The 19,277-nt window shown below is 37.6% G+C and overlaps 1 pseudogene; it reads left to right on the forward strand.

The window, feature by feature from the left end:
* LOC149202978 (nuclear transcription factor Y subunit C-2 pseudogene) overlaps positions 1–11,257 on the forward strand; it is a 43,194-nt pseudogene extending 31,937 nt beyond the window's left edge.
* The last annotated feature ends 8,020 nt before the right edge of the window (positions 11,258–19,277 follow it).

Genomic DNA, 19,277 nt, shown 5'->3' on the forward strand with positions numbered 1-19,277 from the left:
TATGACTCAGTATGCATAGCACCTCCCGAGTGTAGTAAGTGCGATGCATCTCAATTTATGTGAAGCCCATGTGCGATGATTGAGTGAACTCTTTTTCCATTCTAGAAATTGAGGGTTTTGACCTTGTTTTCAGTTTTGTTTGGTTGTTTTGTTGCTTATGAACAGTGCCTCCTTACTGAAGCCTACTTGCATCACATAGATAAGCCTCCTTTAGATTAGGATTAATAAATGTTTTTGTGTATTTTTTCATCATTTACAATCCTTTGTCGAAAAGTTGTTTAAATCAATTTGTCGCTTTGGTACAAAAAGTGTCATAATTGTCATTTTTTGTCGAAAAGAGAAGTGTCGTGGATTCTTCCTTCCTTTGACAGTTGATTGAACTTTTCTTCATGCATTTGATTTGATTTGTTTTTATTCAAAGTGTTGAAAGCATTTTTTATTCAAAATTGAAAAGTATTGTTTAGTCTTCCTCTCTCCTTTGAAGAAGAAATTGTCGAAAATGTCATTTTGAAAGAAATATTTCAAATCTTTGCTGCATTCAATTTTCCTTTTTAGCATTTTCACATTAAGGAGAATGAAAAACAAATGCATGCATTTGCATTTGTATTTAGTTTGTGTGCGAATAATGATTTAGGAAAATGCACTAGTGTGTGCTCTTTGCTCTTTGTTTGAAAGAATTGTAGTCTTCTTTCCCTAGTAGCTAGGATTCTCATTGCTCAAAATAAACAACAATTGATTATCGTTGTAGATTGCATTTTAGGGATTTCAAAACCATCATCATGCGGTGAACCATTGAAAGGCAAACTTTAAACAAGATCAACTCTAAAATAAATTTCAATGAACTTAACAACGCTTTGGAACTTAACGCAACACATCTAGAGGTCTAAGCTAGAGACGTGTTCGGCGTCGTAGAAGCTAGTAACTATCGTTTTCATTGAAGGTTGGGTGATTCCTCCTCCTTGATATGACAAGTGCTAGAACGAACTTGTGCTCCCTATACCGTCGCATATATATTGGAAGACCACAATAGGCTTATATCCTTTATCCTTAGGAAGCTAAGTCTACTGCCTTATTGATCGTAATGCACTGAACACAGAATTCGGGAAGATTGACTATCATACATAAGTCCTTAGTAATTTCTCTTTAAATTATCACCAAGGTGTATTTTGTAGTTTTGCGATTGGTTTGGTAATCCCTCTGTCTAGATTTTCCAGAGTAGTCACTTTCGTTCCTTTTCGACTCTTTAAAAGAAAAGGTCCATCTGAGCACTTGTCACTTCAGGCCCATTAAAAATGAAAGGGTACTAGAGTCATATTTAGCTTTTTCTCGACTCTTAAAAACTAAAAAAGAAAACTTGTGTCAAAGCGTCATTAAAATTAATTGAATTCGAAATAACGTCCCTGTTCCTTAGTTGATCTTAGGTTGAGATATATGGAGTCCACCAATCAAGCAATCCCTTTTGAGGGGATTGCTAGTCCTTTTACTTCTTAGGGGAATATTGGTGCTCCTCATATGGCCACATTGTCCCTTCCGAGACTTACCATTGGCCTGCCAGTATGGATGTTCTCAACCTCTGTGGTTCAAAATACTGTGATTCCTTTGCAATCAAATCAACCTGTAGTTGATACTGAAGTTGACCCTTCACCTTCTTCTTCGTTGGTTTCTCCATCCCCTTCTTCCTCTTTGCTTGGTGAAAGTAGTGATGCTAGTAACCAGGTGGATGAGAAGAAGAAGAAGCCAATTCGGCAAGGGGGCAACCAAGCAACCATTGCTTTGAATGCATCATCTGGTGAAAATCTGCACATTAAAGCTCCAAAACCCAAATTTCCTTGCATAATTTGTAGAGGAGACCATTTTCATCGAGATTTTCCTTGCTTTCCTTGGATCTTGAGATAATAGTCTCCCCGTTTGCACCATCTAGTGTCATCAACATCTGGTGATCATGTTGGTAACACTCCTTCGACTAGTGATAGAAAAGTTCATGGACAGAAGGGAAAGGTAAAAGTTCCATGTAGGTTATGTTAATGTAATCATTCCCTTCACCGTTGTCCTTTTTTGGTTGAAGCCAAAAGAGTGCTGGATAACCGTCCTGCTTCACCACAGCGACTTCCATCTGGTTACTAGAAACTCTCCCCAAGTTCTTTACTAGTTGAAAAACTGACTGACTTAAATCAACCATCGGTCAAAACCACTCTCTCTAAAAGTGAATCTTATGAGTCTATACTCGACCAAAGTCAATAGGTCGAGGTGATAGTTGACCCAGTTTTACCTTCAGAAAATCGTACCCTTCCCGAAGAGAGTGAGAACAATACTATTCAAATTCTTTTTGTTACTTCAGAGTCCGATGAACTTGGGGGCAATCCACCCGTTCCTTCACAACAAGAGGAAAATCCTCTAGTTATCGTAACTCAAGAGGTTAATTCACCCATTTATTCGGTACCCCCTCCAAGTAGTCTAGTCGCTTCCTTTGATTGGAATCAACTAGCAAGATCCCACCTTCCTTATCATGTACCTTTCTGGATCATAGTACAAGTTCGTAAAATGATTGTGTCTGGCACTATTCTAGATGAAGGGGCATCAGTGAGTATCCTTTCCTCAACTGATTGGAAAGCACTTCATTCGCCATCGCTTATGCATGTTACACAAAATTTGTTAGGCTTTAACAAAGGAACTAGTCGAATGTTAGGGATCCTTCCTAAGTTACCAATCACTTTGGGAGGGAAAACCATTCATCTGAATGTGATGGTAGTCCCAAGACCGTTAGATTACAATCTACTCCTTGGACGTGACTATGTTTATGACATGGAGGATATTGTTTCAACACTCTTCTGAGTGATGTTTTTCCCACATGAAGGAAAAATTGTCACCGTTGACCAGCTTTCATTTCCCGATCCAAGCATAGCTCCAAGTCAAACATCATCCCTAAACAATCCTTTTGCATCAAAAATATCTTTTGAACCTTCATTCCATCCACCTGACTGCCATGAGTAGTTTGGTGAATGTAACGAAGCTTAGGGGGCATGCGCGCTTGTCTATTCTGCGGATGAACCTAGTTGAAAAGATAAGTTTCTCTATAGGTTATGTGATTGGTCTGACACACCATTCACCTTTGTCTATTCTGCAGACAAAGCCAAGGAAGTGTTTTGTCTTCTGGATGAAACCATCCTACCTAACCTCAGTAGTTTCCATATGGTTACTGGAGACTCTCCTTTTCATCATGCTGGGGGCATGCAAACCTTTTTCAATTTTCATTTTCTAGCTTTTTAGCTTTGTCATTTCTAACTTTTTAGTTTTGTCATTTCTAGCTTTTTAGTTTTGTCGTTTCTAGCTTGTGTAAAAATGAAACTAAAAAAAAAAACCCAGCATAGTTCCCCCATGGTTCAAGCTCGTTAAAAAATGAACCCACCTTCAGGTAATTAACCTTTGTGATTGCCATTCTATCAGCCTTTTGAGCCTTGGTTGTGTACCTCTCATCACCTCCATTCTTTTCGTTGATCATATGCTTCCACTTGGTTGTTTACCCTTTTTGAGGAATAGTTGTGATGAGTGGTCTTATTAGCTAGCCTCTTCATAGAATTCAACATGTTTTGAGAATTTCCAAATTCACCAGAACCAGTTGCTACCCTAGACACCACTCGTTCCTCAAAATCGAGTCTCCTTTAAACCCTTTTAAGACTCGTTAAATATGAAAAGATTGTCGAGCAATTGACCTTTCCAGCTCGTTAAGGCGATCAGAAGTGTCATCCCTCCTGTATATTTTAATCCTTTTCAGACCTGAGGGATTATCTCAAGAAAAAGTTCGAGCGCTTGTCTTTTTAAGCTCATTAAAGTGATCGGAAAAGTCATCCCTTTTGTATTATTTTAATATTTTTCGAACCTAAGGGATTATTCTACGAGAAAGAACTTCTCGAGTTTTCTTTTTGCCCCTTTTCAAACTCTCTGAACATGAAAAGGACTGAGTTATCCTTGTCGTTAAACTCGTTAAAACAATAGCGACAAACTTGTCCATCCTAGACAAGATCGAGTTTCACTGTCGCTAGACTCCTTAAAAAATAGTGACAGGTTTGCCTGAAGGGAAAATTATAGATCAAGCATATGTTATCCTCCTCAAGCTTGACAAAAATAAATAGGTACTGGTCAGCAATGACTAGGGAAAAGGGGAAAAAACTTGAAGAAATTTATGGTAGCAGGTCACTCTTGAACATGACACTTTTACTCCATCACCATTATTAAGTCGGGTTGGGTTATTCTGTTCACCGGTCATCTCACCATTGGTCTTTCACACCATCCATCTTTTGGGGTTAATGATACCAATCCATCTCAGTGTCGCTGACATGTTCAAGAGAAGTCATTCAGTTGAGAAACCACAATCCAGTTAATGCCTCATCTACTGCAATACCTCCAACCTTCATTCTTTTCATGGCCGCCATTCTTGAACCACGTGTCGTCAGATCGTTTTCACCTCTAGAAAATCATTTGCTTCGTTTCGTGTCGTAGATGTGGGATACATCAAGGCCCTCCTATGATGAGTTGCTTCTTGTTGGCATTAGCTCATTACCCAAGAATTTGAGTTAGAAACACCCTTTTCAGTGCTTTGAAGCTTGCATGCCTCAATGGCAAGTTTCTCACTTTCGGCGACAAGTTGACATCAATGGCCTTCGACTGAAAGATTTTGTGTGGTGTTCGACATCGAATCATATATTCACACCACGTGAATTGTAATGTAGTACCTTGAGGGTCATTATCATTATCAGTGATTCTTCTCGCATCTGTTAACAACTCACATTATTGGCTGGTAATCAGGCGATGTCTTTCCATGTTCGACATTAGAACATCTCTTCACATGGATTGACTTGTACATTGGGTGAATATTGAACAAGTTTGGAGAACCCGAATGTAGTTTCATCCATCTGGGCTGCGATATATATTCAGGGATATAAAAACATCAAATGTACAAAGATGCTGCACAGATGGTCATCTGAACCAAGGATGATGACTCTACATCTAAAGAATCACTAATCTGCATCTACAGATGACTATTTGATCTATGTACATGAAATGAATTTATAAAGTTGAGCATGGGAATACCCGCCTCAGCTAGATCACGAAAATTATATGATGATGATGCATTGTATTGTAACTTATGCAGGTCACTTTCCAGTTCGAAACCTCGGATCCTCATGATAAAGCATTTCACCCGACATCAAGAATTACGACTTCATGCTTTAGGGGGAAATTGTTATAGACAGATTTGGGCACTTCAACCCCAAACTTATATGTCGATAAACTAGGGCTCATCAACCCCTAAAAATATTTGTTTCATACCCTAAAAGAACATGGTCATCTGATTATATCATTCCCCAAAAGTTCCACCTGAGAAACCATCCAGAAATGGCCTAAACTGAACCATACTGAGTGGTACACTAGCCAGGTGAGATGCATACTGAGTAGTACACTACTTAGGTGTGATGCATACTAATTAGGCCTTCTGTAGGGTTCGATGGGCAAGGATGGAAAAATGTTCGAGATAGTTTGCTAAGTGATTGAGCATGGAATCTTCTAGAAACTTCTCCTTTGACACTTGCCTCTCTGAATTTGCCCAAGGATGAGTAAGGGATCTAAACTTTAGTTATCCCTTCTCTTGTGGAACCAAATGTAACAAGTGGAATGACACTAATCAAACCCCAGAGATGACTCACACCCTTGCACACATCTATAAATGGATCCCTCATCTAAGAGATCCAGGGGGCTAGAATGTTGTGAATTGCAAGGAAGTGCTAATAGTTGGTCATTGACGAAAGAGCATTGTATTGTTGGTGTGATCTTGCTATTTCATGATGTGAAGAGGGCTTGATGTTGGGAAGATGATGCTGGATCAGACAACTAGGTTGTAATTCTCCCTTCTATTTAATAAAATTCTTCAAGTTTTCCTCCATATGATTGTACAATTGCGAATGTTATCATTTGTGAATGCTATTATATGTTCATTATATATCTGATTCTGTAATGTGTATGTTGTAATAGATCAAGATGCTTTGATGGTTCTTTGTTACTGTGTTTCTACAGGTACTCTCCAAGCGGGATAAGTACGGAGAGGAGTTGCAAGCTCTGTCAAAGGGGAGAGAGATCAAACAAAGGATTAACCAAAAGCTCCAGGTTGGTCCCATTATCTTTCTCTTATCCGTTACATATAGAATAAATCATTGAATTGCTTTAAAATGTTGTTTCTAGGGTAGCTACCAAACCTGGAGGGCTAGTCATTCGACAAGATACTAGTTTTCCCAGAAACACCAAGATTAACAACCACCTACATATGTACTCCCCCAACACTAGATTTTTCATGTAGTACCTTAGTGTAAAATGGTTTGTATATGGCTTAAAATTATTCCTTAGGAGGTAATGATGATACTTATTCAAAGCATAAACCATGGTTAATCCCTCTCGCTCGCTAGTCGTATAATTTTTTTTTGTTATCGACAACATTCTACTAGCAAAAGAAATTATATGATCCAAGTCTCCTTCTCCTAGATGTGCTAGAGTTACTCCCAAAGATATGGATGAGGCATCGAAATTCACATGAAACACCATGGTTGAATCAGGAAAAGTTAGAATGGGTGTAGGACCCATATTCTCTTTCAATGTCTCCATGGCCTAATGACACACTTTTGTCCATTGAAACTATACATCTTTCTTTAAAAAAATATCCACGAGAATTATTATACACACATATCATTTAATAAATTTACGATAATACCCAGTATGACCCAATATTGCACACGACTTCCTAATAGAAGTAAGAGGAGACAAATCTAATATGATGGAAATATTAGTAGGGTCCACAAATAGTCCTTTCTTAGAAACAACGTGTCCCAATAAAATACAAAAAGGAGAACAAAAAATTCATTTATTTAAATTTAAATAAATCTATAGTTGTCTACACAGATCCAAAATGAAGCGTAGTACCTATATATGCATCTTTAGTAGGTTGAACATGGTCCAATCATCTATATACACCTCCAAGAACTTATAGATGAATTCCTTTAATGATGTGACCATGATCCTAGAAAGGATAATAGGGGAATTCTTCAGTTCAAAAGGCATCATTGTATATTGAAAATAGCCACACACAAAAGAAAAGGTAGTCTTATGTCAACCTTATTTGGTAATGAAGATATAATGGTATCCTAGAAACCCATCACTGAATCAATATGTTCCTTGTCCACCAAAATTATTAGTGACCTCATCTGTCAACGGAGTGTTGATGAATCAAAGGCAAGATGACATCAGTGATTCTTCTAACTATGATAAATGGTTATGATGCCTTTGTACTTATTAGGATTATCTTCTTCTTATTATTATTATACTATGTTCTTCATCATCAAACATCTACCAAAACAAGAATATCAACAAGCTACAAGTACACAAGATGTAGGGCCCAAGCTAAGGAAAAACCTCTCCTCTTGAGAGGAAAACCCTTGAATCTCTTCTTATAGATTCTTTATTGATGAATACCAAGACCCTTGATCAACACTGAATCCCTTCCAAGACCAAGATCATCTTCTCAAGAATGTGCTTATTTTACTTCCTTCCAAACCCATCAAAATAATTTTTGGCAACACAACTTCGACCTCCAACCACAACTTTTTGGCCCTAACTACAGATCTACAACTTTAGGCCCCTGGCAATAGAAACTACTTCACACATGTGGACTAGAACTACCTCTTCTTTACCTCGAGTTGCCTTGCTTGACCTAATTTGTCTTATGAATCTAGAAGGGGACTTTGTTGGACCTTCCTTAATCTTGTTTTTACCAAATCGAACCTTGATAATGAAACCTTAGCCTGACAACAAAAACCATAGCAAACAGTTACAGAATTTCTACCCTCTTCTTCGCACGTGTGGAGAGAAAGGGAGAAAGAGGAACCCAACAAATTTCTTCTCCTTCTTCTTCCTTCTTCACTTGTGTCAAACACATACATGGTGGAGGCAATATGAAAGATAAACATTAGATTGCTTTTCTTATTCACAATGATACATATTTATAATACAAAGGAGTGACCCATGGTTTCATATTCCAAGTAGTCCCTTGGACTGCTTTTGGTTGTTCAGCTTCCACACCAACCCTTAAAGGATTAGGCATCCAACATTCCCCTCCTTAATCTGAAGGGTTATGTACGAGTCCAAGAAGAGAGTTGTAATACAAAATGTGCAAAAAATGCATGGCAGCACTAGGTTGAATGTGCTCTATGAAATGTTGGTATAAGGGAGGTGGTTTAAGGATGACCACCAACACTGGAACGCTTAGTGCAGTTCCCAAAACTCTTCCAAGTCTGGCATGAAGCTCAGCTCTTCTGCAATAGGAAGTGCTCTTAATGTTTTGAAGAGGGAAAATTTCAACCATGAAAGGGAGGTCTCACCCCACATAAAAGCAAGAACCTCAACCTAAAAAGGGAGGTCTCAACTTGTGATGGTTTAAGGATTACCACCAACTCTGGAATGCTCAATGCAATTCCTGGAACTCTTCCAAAACTGGCAAGAACATGAAGTCTTCTGCTAGAGGAAGTGTCCCTGATTCTTTGAAGAGGCATCACCAACTAAAGGCATGCTCAAGGACATCTTTGTCTATGGCTAGAACTCTGAATCTGGTGTGGTAGGTTGTGGCTTAGGATCACTTGATGTGGCTTTGAATCTTTGTAGATGACCATCATTTCCCCCCTTGTCAGATACAAGGTGAGAAGATGAAGAGATCTCAACTGCAAGACTTTTCAATATTCGAGAAAAAATCCTATTGTATAAGTGAAATATCTTCTTAGCTATTGAAGCCCATTGCCAAGAAGCTATCCGTTCAAGATAAATCATTGTTCTTACAGGATGTTTATTTTTGAATCATCTGTTTGAAGAATGACTAGTTTCATGACAGTGCTTACATGGATGAATATCAAAACAGTGATCTTTCATATGGCCAACTCGGTCATAGTGTTGGCATTTCACAATCTATTGTTGTTGCTGTGGAAGAGGAGCACAGGCTGAAGGTGAACTATCATGAAAGAATCCAGCACTCTGAAATTGGATGGGCTTTGAGTAATTTGGAATATTAAAGGACACGTCCTTCTCATATCTAAGACCTATTTTGTGCTTGTTATGGACAAGCTCTTCCCAAGGTCTAATGATTGGCTTGGGAAGTGTTGGCTGAATTTCTGCATCTGCATGCAATTCTGCTACTTCATTGGGCACTAGATCTGAATCAACTTGCTACTTATGGGAGTCTATTTCAATGTTTTGAATAGAAACAGGTTCAGAATGATGACTCCTCTATTTTAATTCTTCTTGCTGAAGCTGAGATTCAAGCTCCAAAAATTCTACCTTTTCTTGTGTATACTGCAGATAGGTTTTAATATCACATAGAGTGTTCTTGCTAATTTTCACTGTATCATGATCAGTAGAATGCATCAAAGTTTTCAAGAATTCTAATACTTCAGTAATTTGAGCCATATTATCCATTGTCAAAATTACACCTTTTAAAAACTAATCACAACTATGACCTAATGCGGAAAAGTAACACCCACTCATAGTACAAAGACACAGCAATATCCTCTATAAATGTGCACCAAATGACTAGTGTGCAACCAGCAAGCACCAATTATGCAAGTATACAAACTTTAAGCCTTCTCGAAATGCCCCTCCAGATATGACCACGCACTGACTATTCCAAATTCAACCTAGCATGACTTTTCAAGAGCCTTCCAATCATGCACAGTTTTCAAAATTACAATGTATAGCCATTTCAGAAGAACTATTTAACGTTGTATTCACACCATTCACTGCAGACACAAACAGTAGTAATGAACCAGTCATTCAACGCACTGAGCTATTAACACCAACACATGAATCAATACACAATACAAAGGTTCTGACTGCTTTGACTCAACATATATATGACCAGTGTAAAACTACCAAAAGTAACTCAACGCACAACATATAGTTTTAGAGAATGCCCAGGTCCATTAGCAATGCCTCAACTTAGTGGGAGTTTAACTCACAGTCGCTTATGAAACAACAACGCAAAAATAATTCCATGCATAAAATTGAATGGAGACCTTCATCCACATGAACCATGCTCCTTTGCTACAACTTGACAAGCATTCCCTCAATTGATCTACTTCAGCCATCCCATCAATGAAATTTCTTCTCGCAGTCTAAGGAAGACATCGATTCCAGTTAGTTTCAATGTAGACCATGTAAAAGCCCTCACTCAACTAGAATGATTTCATTTCAAGAAGATAACTCCTCCTCTTCACCAGGAGTTTGATAGCAACAATAATCTGATCACTCGATCTGATGGTAAATAACATTGCACCCTATATCTCGGTGCCACTGGAAAGCTCCAAAGTCAGGGCATACCTCAATTTCATATTCAGGACTTGGACTTGTGTTCTATTCGTAGATGGCGAAGCTAGCAACGCCCTTTTGGTGCTTAGCAACGATTTGAAACATGATTTTACCATTTGTTGAAGAGTCGAAGAGATTTTCGACTGGTTGGAGTTCCTAAGTTTAGGAAAATATGGATAAGAAATCCACAATGCAACACATGTCGATTCAGTACGATGTAACGCCTTATCAGGCTGCACAGAATCTAGCCCCTATTGCTCGTGGAACGTTTCCACAGCCCCTGACTTCTTCATATGTTTGAGCAGCTCACGGTTTCCCTCAGTCTGCCCATCATAATCAATTGGCCTACCGACACCAACTTCACCAACACCAACAACAGCAACTCCACCACCAACAGAAGCAGAAGATTGAGTTTTTCTGGGGCAACCAGATGCAGGGAATCGAGCAATTTGTGGATTTCAGAAATTACAGCCTTCCTCTAGTGAGAATCAAGAAGATAATGAATTCAGACGAGGATGTTAGGATGATATCTGCAGAAGCTCCGGTGGTTTTTTCCAAAGCCTGCGAGATGTTCATCAATGAACTTACTCTCAGGGCCTGGTTTCACACTGAAGAAAACAAGAGACGGACCCTGCAGAAGAACGATATAGCTGCGGCCATAGCTAGGACTGATATTTTTGATTTTCTGGTTGATATTGTGCCGAGGGATGAGTTGAAGGATGATCGGTTTATCAATCTTGGAACCCCTACAACTTCTCTCTCAGTTGGAAGCAGTAGTTCTAATGCTGGTGGTGCTAATTCTTTCCCTTTTTATTATCTACCTAACCAGTTTTCTCGATGGCGGCGCTGTTCCAGCCAATTGCTATGATGGCATGAGGAAGGTCCTCAGACGTGTGATAGTTTATGAAAATGTGTCCACGTATGTCTCGAGTTCAATCTACCACACGCTCAACCATAAAGGAAGTCAACGAATGCGGTGCTTCAAATCACTCTAAGACAAGCATTCGAACCTTGTTAAGCTTCTTAGAACGAGTGATTATTCTGAATATTTTTGCTTACTCTCTACCACTCAATCACATGAATATTTTCATGAAAACTAGCTCAACCCATATCATACGACCTTCATAGCTCACGATTTCCATCAATGTAATATTCACGTTGCTTCAAACTTCAACACAGGGGCATTGGAGTTTTTTTTTTTTACCAGCATTCAGGTGTGAATATTTTTTAATGATCACAAAAAATCCTCAAAATAGAAGTTTAGGAATGAATCAACATATACAAAACATATCACATTGCTAGACAGTCACACTGTTAGACACAAAGTCTAATAAATGTCTGCCTCCAACACTCAAGCTAGCAATCACATAAATATTGCGTAATGTACAAAACAAACAGTCTGAAAGTTGACAAGTGGACGGAGTTCACCTCTCGATGCATACCATGTCGCTTGAGCCTCCATGAGTCCTACGCTCGGGCTCCCCATTTGCTTCATGATAATCTCATAAACACCAATAGTGTAGGGTTTGAAACCAAAACTAGTAGAAATACCACAAATCGAGATAACGGAAAGGAAAACGTTGAGCACTAGGAAACTGCAGATGCAATACTATTGGCGGCCTCTTGTTTTGCAAAAAACTAGATGATAGCTACCACCTTAATTTGGAATAGAATATCAAGCTAATGAAAACGCAGAGAAGTTCCCACTCTAAGAAATCCAAATCATGTGTAACTCAGACCAACGCCAATTTTTCTATTTCAATACTATGGAAAAACGTGCAGTGATAGGTGACAGATTAAGCACTGACAGGATTCGCTCACGCTAAATGTAACGTTTTTGCAAGAAGGACAGTGCAGAAGGTAGAGAGGACAACTAAAATAGTGCACAAAGAGTTGAATATTTAATGGTCGAATGGAAGAGCAGCTAGTTTGAAGAATACCACACAACTAAAGGTGGGAGAAGGCCACACATCTTGGCTCTGATACCATGTCAAACACATACATGGTGGAGGCAATATGAAAGATAAAAAGATAAACATTATATTGCTTTTCTTGTTCACAATGATACATATTTATAATACAGAGGAGTGACCCTTGGTTTCATATTCAAAATGGTCCCTTGGACTCCTTTTGGTTGTTCATCTTCCACACCAACCCTTAGAGGATTAGGTGCCCAACAACTTGCTCTTTTCTGATTCTTCCTTCTCATGAGAGAGAGAGGAATGAATATGTCCAAATGAGGTTGAACTGTCTTCTATATATAGGTATTCTAGGGGTATGAATTTTAGCTTCTAGGCTAACTTGATAGGTTGGTAGGCCGAGTTGGTCTTGAAAGGCTTAGTAAAATACAAAAATAATTATTTTTACAATTTACAAGATGCCCGATGGGGTCTTCATATTATGGCAATGTCCCTAGTTGACTTCTTGACCCAAGAAAATCCTAGAAGCACTTTAAATTAGTCCCTGACCTATAAAACAAATTTCTTGGGAAAGAAACCCAAGCTCAATAATCATAATAATCATTTTTCTTTATTTTACAAAATACAAGAATCAAAATTACATTTCATATTTATGAAGATTGAACCTAGTTACACTTTTTTCAACACTCCCTCTTAACTATGGAGGTATTCATAAATGGTACATGGCTATTCTCAATATTGAAGAGATTTCATAAGAAGAGTCAAACTAGTAATCCATCTATATATCATCATTATAACCAACATTGTCACATAGCAAGGCCTTGACTAACAACTCTATCTCTCAATAGATCATAGCACAATGATGGTGAGAGCAATGATTATAGACATGTTAATCATTATCTCTCATGATACGTACCCACCCTAGTGTTCACCGAGTATGACCTTCTAGGACTATTCTTATATTGGGTCCCCAACCCTCAAAGAATATCGGTCCTCCTTCCTACTCTTATCTTGGATGTACTACCACATCCTCAAAGAGTATCAGTTGCTAGATGATTACTCAATCCTTTATTATTTCTTCCAAAATTAAGACAAGAATGATGTGTCTATCTCCCCCTCTCAGCTAGGGAAGATATCTCAACCAATCCAAGCTTGTTTCTAAAATGTACAAACTTCTTGTTGGGAAGAGATTTTTTCAAAATATCAGCAGTCTGATCATCGGTGGGGATATACTCCAGCTTTAGTACACCATATTGTACCAACTTTTGACTGTAGTGGTACTTTTTGTTTATGTGCTTCACCTTTACATGAAACACCGTGTCCTTAGACAGTCTAATACAATTGGTATTATCACAATGTATTATGGTAGGATCCAACAGTTTTACAAACATATTAGATAACATCTTCCTTGACTAGACCACTTCCCTGCTCACTTGACATGCTGCAATGTACTCAACTTAGCACTACTCAAAGCCACTGTCTCTTGATTTCTTCTCATCGAAGATACCATTGAGGATCCCAAGCTAAAACATCCTCCTGTAGTGCTTCTTCCATCCTTCTCACTGCGTCCCTAATCAGAGTCTATAAATCCTTCAAGATGAACATATTTTCCTTTTCATACTTTAGGCAGTAATGGATAGTTCCCTCCATATATCGTAGTATATGCTTGGGAGTTATCCAATGATCACGTCTCGGTTCCATTTGAAATTGACTGAGAACATTTACTACAAAACATATGTTTGGTCGAGTATTCACTAGATACATCAGGGTGCCAATCAATTTTCTGTACTTAGTAGGATATACTGGACTGCATTCAGAATTTCTTAACATTTTCAAGTTTGTGATCATGTGAGTTGTCATGGGTTTGCATTCCATCATATCAAACCTTTTCAATAGGTCGATCACATACTTTCCTTGTCCCAAGAAGATCTCATTCGGTTCCTACTAGACATGAAGTCCCATATAATAATGCATAAATCCTAGATCCTTCATATCAAATTCAACTGCCATCATTTTCTTACACTCTTGAATTATTTCTTCATTACCAGTTAATAGAAGATGTGTTACATATAGAATAATGATGACAGGTTCATCAGTCTCTACTTCGATGTAGAGATTGGGATATGTTGTTCTTTTCCTGAAACCCAACCTTTGCAAGTATGCATCCATTCTAGCATACCATGCCCTAGGATCTTGCTTGAGGCCATGTGATTTTCTCTATCCTTTACTTTGAATCCCAATGGTTGCTCTATGTAGAATTCTTAATATATGGTACCATTCAAGAATGTTGTTTTGACATCCATTTGATGTACCTTCCATCCCATTGATGCTACCAGATATATCAAAGATTGGATCATGGTATACATTTCTATGGGTTAAAAGGTCTCTTCATAGTGAATGCCTTCTTCCTGAGAGAAGCCTGGAGCCATGAATCTAGCCTTGAATTTAGCTATGCTTCCATCTGCAACATGCTTGATCTTCTACATCCACTTAGAGTTTACCACTAATTTGTTTTTCGGTCTTGGGAAAATTTCCCAGTCTCCATTCTTCATAATATATTTGTATTCCCCATCCATTGAATTCTTCCATTCTTGGTGTTTGGATGCTTATTCAAAAGTGGAAGGTTCATATTCAATGAGCTTCGACATGTATGCTACATATCCTGAGTCTCTTTTCATTTCTTTCTCTCCCTGAATCTTCCTATTGCGGTGTAACATTTTGCTTCTTGAAGTGTCGAAGCTAACCAGTTAGGTCTCTTTCTTATTTTAGTGAGAGAGAATGGTTCACTCAGACCTTCTTCTTCATGATGAGAGACTTCTTCTTCCTTATTAAATTGTTCCTGAAACATAAGAAGATCCTCCTCATCAGAATCAGATGCGAGATATTTAGGTTTCTTGAAGGAAATTTTCTCATAGAAAATTACATATATTCTTACTTGTATTTCATGTCCTTCTTTTATGTAGATCCCATAATCCTTGGAAGAGTTGCTATATCTAACAAATATTCCTTTCTTTCTTGCAAGATCTAGCTTCTTTCTTTTGTCCTTGGGAATGTGAATTATACAAGACACCCAAATATCTCTAGATGATCATATTTTGTTTATTCCAAGTGAAGACTTATTCTGGAGTTATATTACCAAGTGACCTATGAGGAATTCTATTTTGAATGTATATTGCAGTCTTTATTGCTTCTCCCCATAGGAATTTCAGTAGATCTTGATCGTGGAGCATAAATTTGAAACTTTCTTCTATACCTCTATTCTTTCATTCAGCTACTCCATTCTGCTTGGGATTGTATGGAACTATAAGCTCCCTCTTAATCCTAGCCTCCTTACAGAAAGAAATGTGTTCTTTGGAAGTATACTCACCTCCATTGTCTGACCTTAGAACCTTTATCTTTCTTTCTGTAAGATTTTCTACCTCTGCCTTGAATTCTTGAAATTTTATGAATACTTTGTCCTTGGATTGAAGTAAGTAAGCCTAATTTTTCCTTGAATGATCATCAATGAAAGCAACATAGTATAGATGACCCCCAAGTGATTTAGACATGGGACCACATACATCAAAGTGGATGAGATCTGGAATCTCTTGAGCTTTATATGTGCTATTTTCAAATGGTTTCTTTGCATTCTTTCCCAAATAACAACATTTTCAGAATCCTTCATGGTCTTATATGAGATTTGGCAAGATATTGTAATGAATATGGCCAAATATTCTATACCAAGTTTACACAGACTTATCTCAATGTGGACAAGTTCTTGATTTAGAGGAGATGAGAGTCTGTAGAGTCTTCCTTCTCAAACTCCAATGGTTCTAGATTTTTGAATGCTAGAATATTTAACCCAAACCGCTACTTTACCATCTATAAAATAAAGTATATCTCCTTTTTATTTTAATGATGAAATAGAAATAAGAAATTTTCACAAACCTGGAACATATAGAATGTTGTTGAGAAGAATTTTACCTCCTCCTTCCATCGCAATTGATGTAGATCCAATGCCTTTTACTAGATATCTTTTATTGTCACCAAGCTCCATAGAGTATGAGGACTTTCCTTTGGATAGTGTTTTGAAATGTACCGGTGAGAGCTACGAACAATCCTTCATTATTTGAAGATTTGAGATCTTTGGAAGAGAACAAACTATTACATACTGCTTTGAAACTCTGCTTGATGAGACTTGCTAATGATGAACATTTCTTGACAAGATTTTTCTTAATAGAGTTGACCTTCTTGATGCCTTGTGCGAACCATAGCTCTAATACCATGTTGGAGAATCTAAGGCAAGATGACATTAATGATTCTTCTAACTATGATAACTGCTTGTGATGTCTTTTTACTTATTAGGATTATCTTCTTCTTCTTATTATTATAGTGTGTTCTTCAATCATCAATCAGATACCAAAACAAGAAGATAAACAAGATACAAGTACACAAGACGTAGGCTCCAAGCCAAGGAGAAACCTCTCCTCTTGAGAGGAAAACCCTTCAATCTCATCTTCTAGATTCTTTATTAATGAATACAAAGACCTTTGATCAACAATGAAGCCCTTCCAAGACCAACATCAACTTCTCAAGAATGTGCTTGTTTCATTGCCTTCCAAACCTAGTATAATCTCTTTTGGAAACATTCCTTTGACCTCCAACCATAGTTTTTTAGCCCTACCTGCAGATCTGCAACCTCACCCCATGGAAGTATGAACTGCTTCACACGTGTGGACTAGAACTCCCTCTTCTTTACCTCCAGCTACCTTGATTGACATAAGTTGTCTTCTGGATCAATAAGGGGACTTAGTTGGCCCTTCCTTTAACTCTCTTTCACCATATTAACCTCCATAATGAAACCCTAGCGAAAAGTTACAAAATTTCAACCCTGTTCTTCACACGTGCAGAGAGAAAGAGAGAGAAGAGGAACCCAAAACACTTCTTCTCCTTCTTCTTCCTTCTTCGCTTTCTATTTTCTTCTTCTTACTTCAAATGAGAGAGAGAGGAATGAATGTGTCCAAATGAGGTCAAACTGTCTTCTATATATACGTCTTCCACGGGTACGAATTCCATCTTCTAGGCTGACTTGATAGGCTGGCAGGCCAACTTGGTCTTGGAAGGCTTAGTAAATACAAAAATAATTATTTTTACAATTTACAAGATGCCCAATGGGGTCTTCATATTATGGCAATGTCCTATTTGACTTCTTGACCTAGGAAAATCCTAGAAGCACTTCTAGTTCATGCTTGACCTATAAAACAAATTTCTTGGGCAAGAAAACCAAGCTCAATAATAATAATAATAATAATAATTTTTCTTTCTTTTACAAAATACAAGAATCAAAAGTAAATTTCATATTTATGAAGATCGAACCTAGTTTCACTTTCTTCAACATGGGGTGGGGAATAGATCATGAACACATGCTTCAATGATTTTTCTCATATAAATAGAAATTCTAATTTATCTTTTCTTATTGTTTTTTCCCCACCATGGTATTGATCCTTTCCTCTAAAATATGTACCAATTCCTACTTTACCTTCTACTTATGGTTCATATTCTCTCTGTAGGCTCTCTCCTTTACAGGCCTAACATCTAGATTTAAAGGAATCTTCATTTCACCTAGTTTTCCTACTATCCCCTTCATCTACACAAATGTGGTGTGGAATAAATCTTGACACTCCCTTAGTAGATTAACTATATTCTCCGCTATCTCATCATCCCTATAATCCCCTATCAAATCCATCTTTGGCTTATTTTCACTTCCAATGTTTACTGTCTTCATCTTAATAGGATTTGAAAATCTTCTATTTTTAATTCAGGTCTTTATATGGAGCACTCTCCTTTTGTCTATGAAATGTGCAGTTCATTGGATCCTCTTCATCATCAATGTCTTTCGCAATGTTATAGGATTCCATAAATTCTTGTACCTACTATAAATGTTTATGGGTTGGACAAAAGGGTACCATCTTGTGTACAATCTAAAAGTTTGACGAAACATGTTTTCCTTCAAAAAATTGAGTACTTAGTCTAGTACATCATCCTCAACTACAAAAGGAAATGTACACTTAAAATTATGGGTCATCTCCTCCCATTTTACTGTGCCTTGATGCACCAAAAATTTGATGTACCAATTTCTAGGAATGATATCTAAAGTGTGCACACACCTAGGGACCCATTACTCTTGAGGTATATTCCTTCTATTCCAAGTGGAAACAAAGCTTTTTACATGGATTGTTGGATATTCCATCCCATTACTTGACTCCTTTAACTTCTAAATCATACTCAAAACAAATACATAGTATATGCTTACACTTCAACCAGGTATCTGCCGAACTGTAAAAACGGTCTTTTTCACCTCTATTTACCTCACATTAACTCATCAATCCAGGAACAATTTGTTATCTCAAAGAGTGTACTCAGTTTGAGGCAATAATTTGTTAGAGTAATGCTAGTAGTATACTGCTCAAGAAAATACAAGAGTAAATGGATGCTTAAAATAAGATCTACTTACAACAAAGCACTTTAAGAATTAAATCATGCATTTAGAAAAATAAGTAAATTATCAGTCAAGGGTACAGTAACAATAACTCATCCCTTTGTAAACTGATGTAACTGAAGACAATCAAGGAACAGATCATCAACCTCGGAACTAGACAATGAATGTCAATGCTCACTGCAAATAATAGGAAATGGAACAACAACTACAATTGAAACAGCAACTAGGAAATGGAGCAGCAACTAGTCTTGATAAACTTTACTCTAAGGAAATAAAGGCAGCAATTGTATCCTACAGAAATCAGATGGAAATCCTTACTCTAAGAATAAATCAGACAGCAAATGGAAATAGAACGACAACCAATTAGCAATGAGATATAGAACAACACTTAGAGCCAATTATGAATGTACAGTAAACCGAAATCAAGAACACACACAGCACACCTTGATATTGAGAGAAACAGTAATCTGACTTCGATACCATAAATATTA

This window comes from Pinus tabuliformis, chromosome 2_1, assembly GCF_031772625.1.
Source record: "Pinus tabuliformis cultivar Carrire ecotype Pingquan chromosome 2_1, CPIR1, whole genome shotgun sequence".
Lineage (NCBI taxonomy): Eukaryota > Viridiplantae > Streptophyta > Pinopsida > Pinales > Pinaceae > Pinus > Pinus tabuliformis.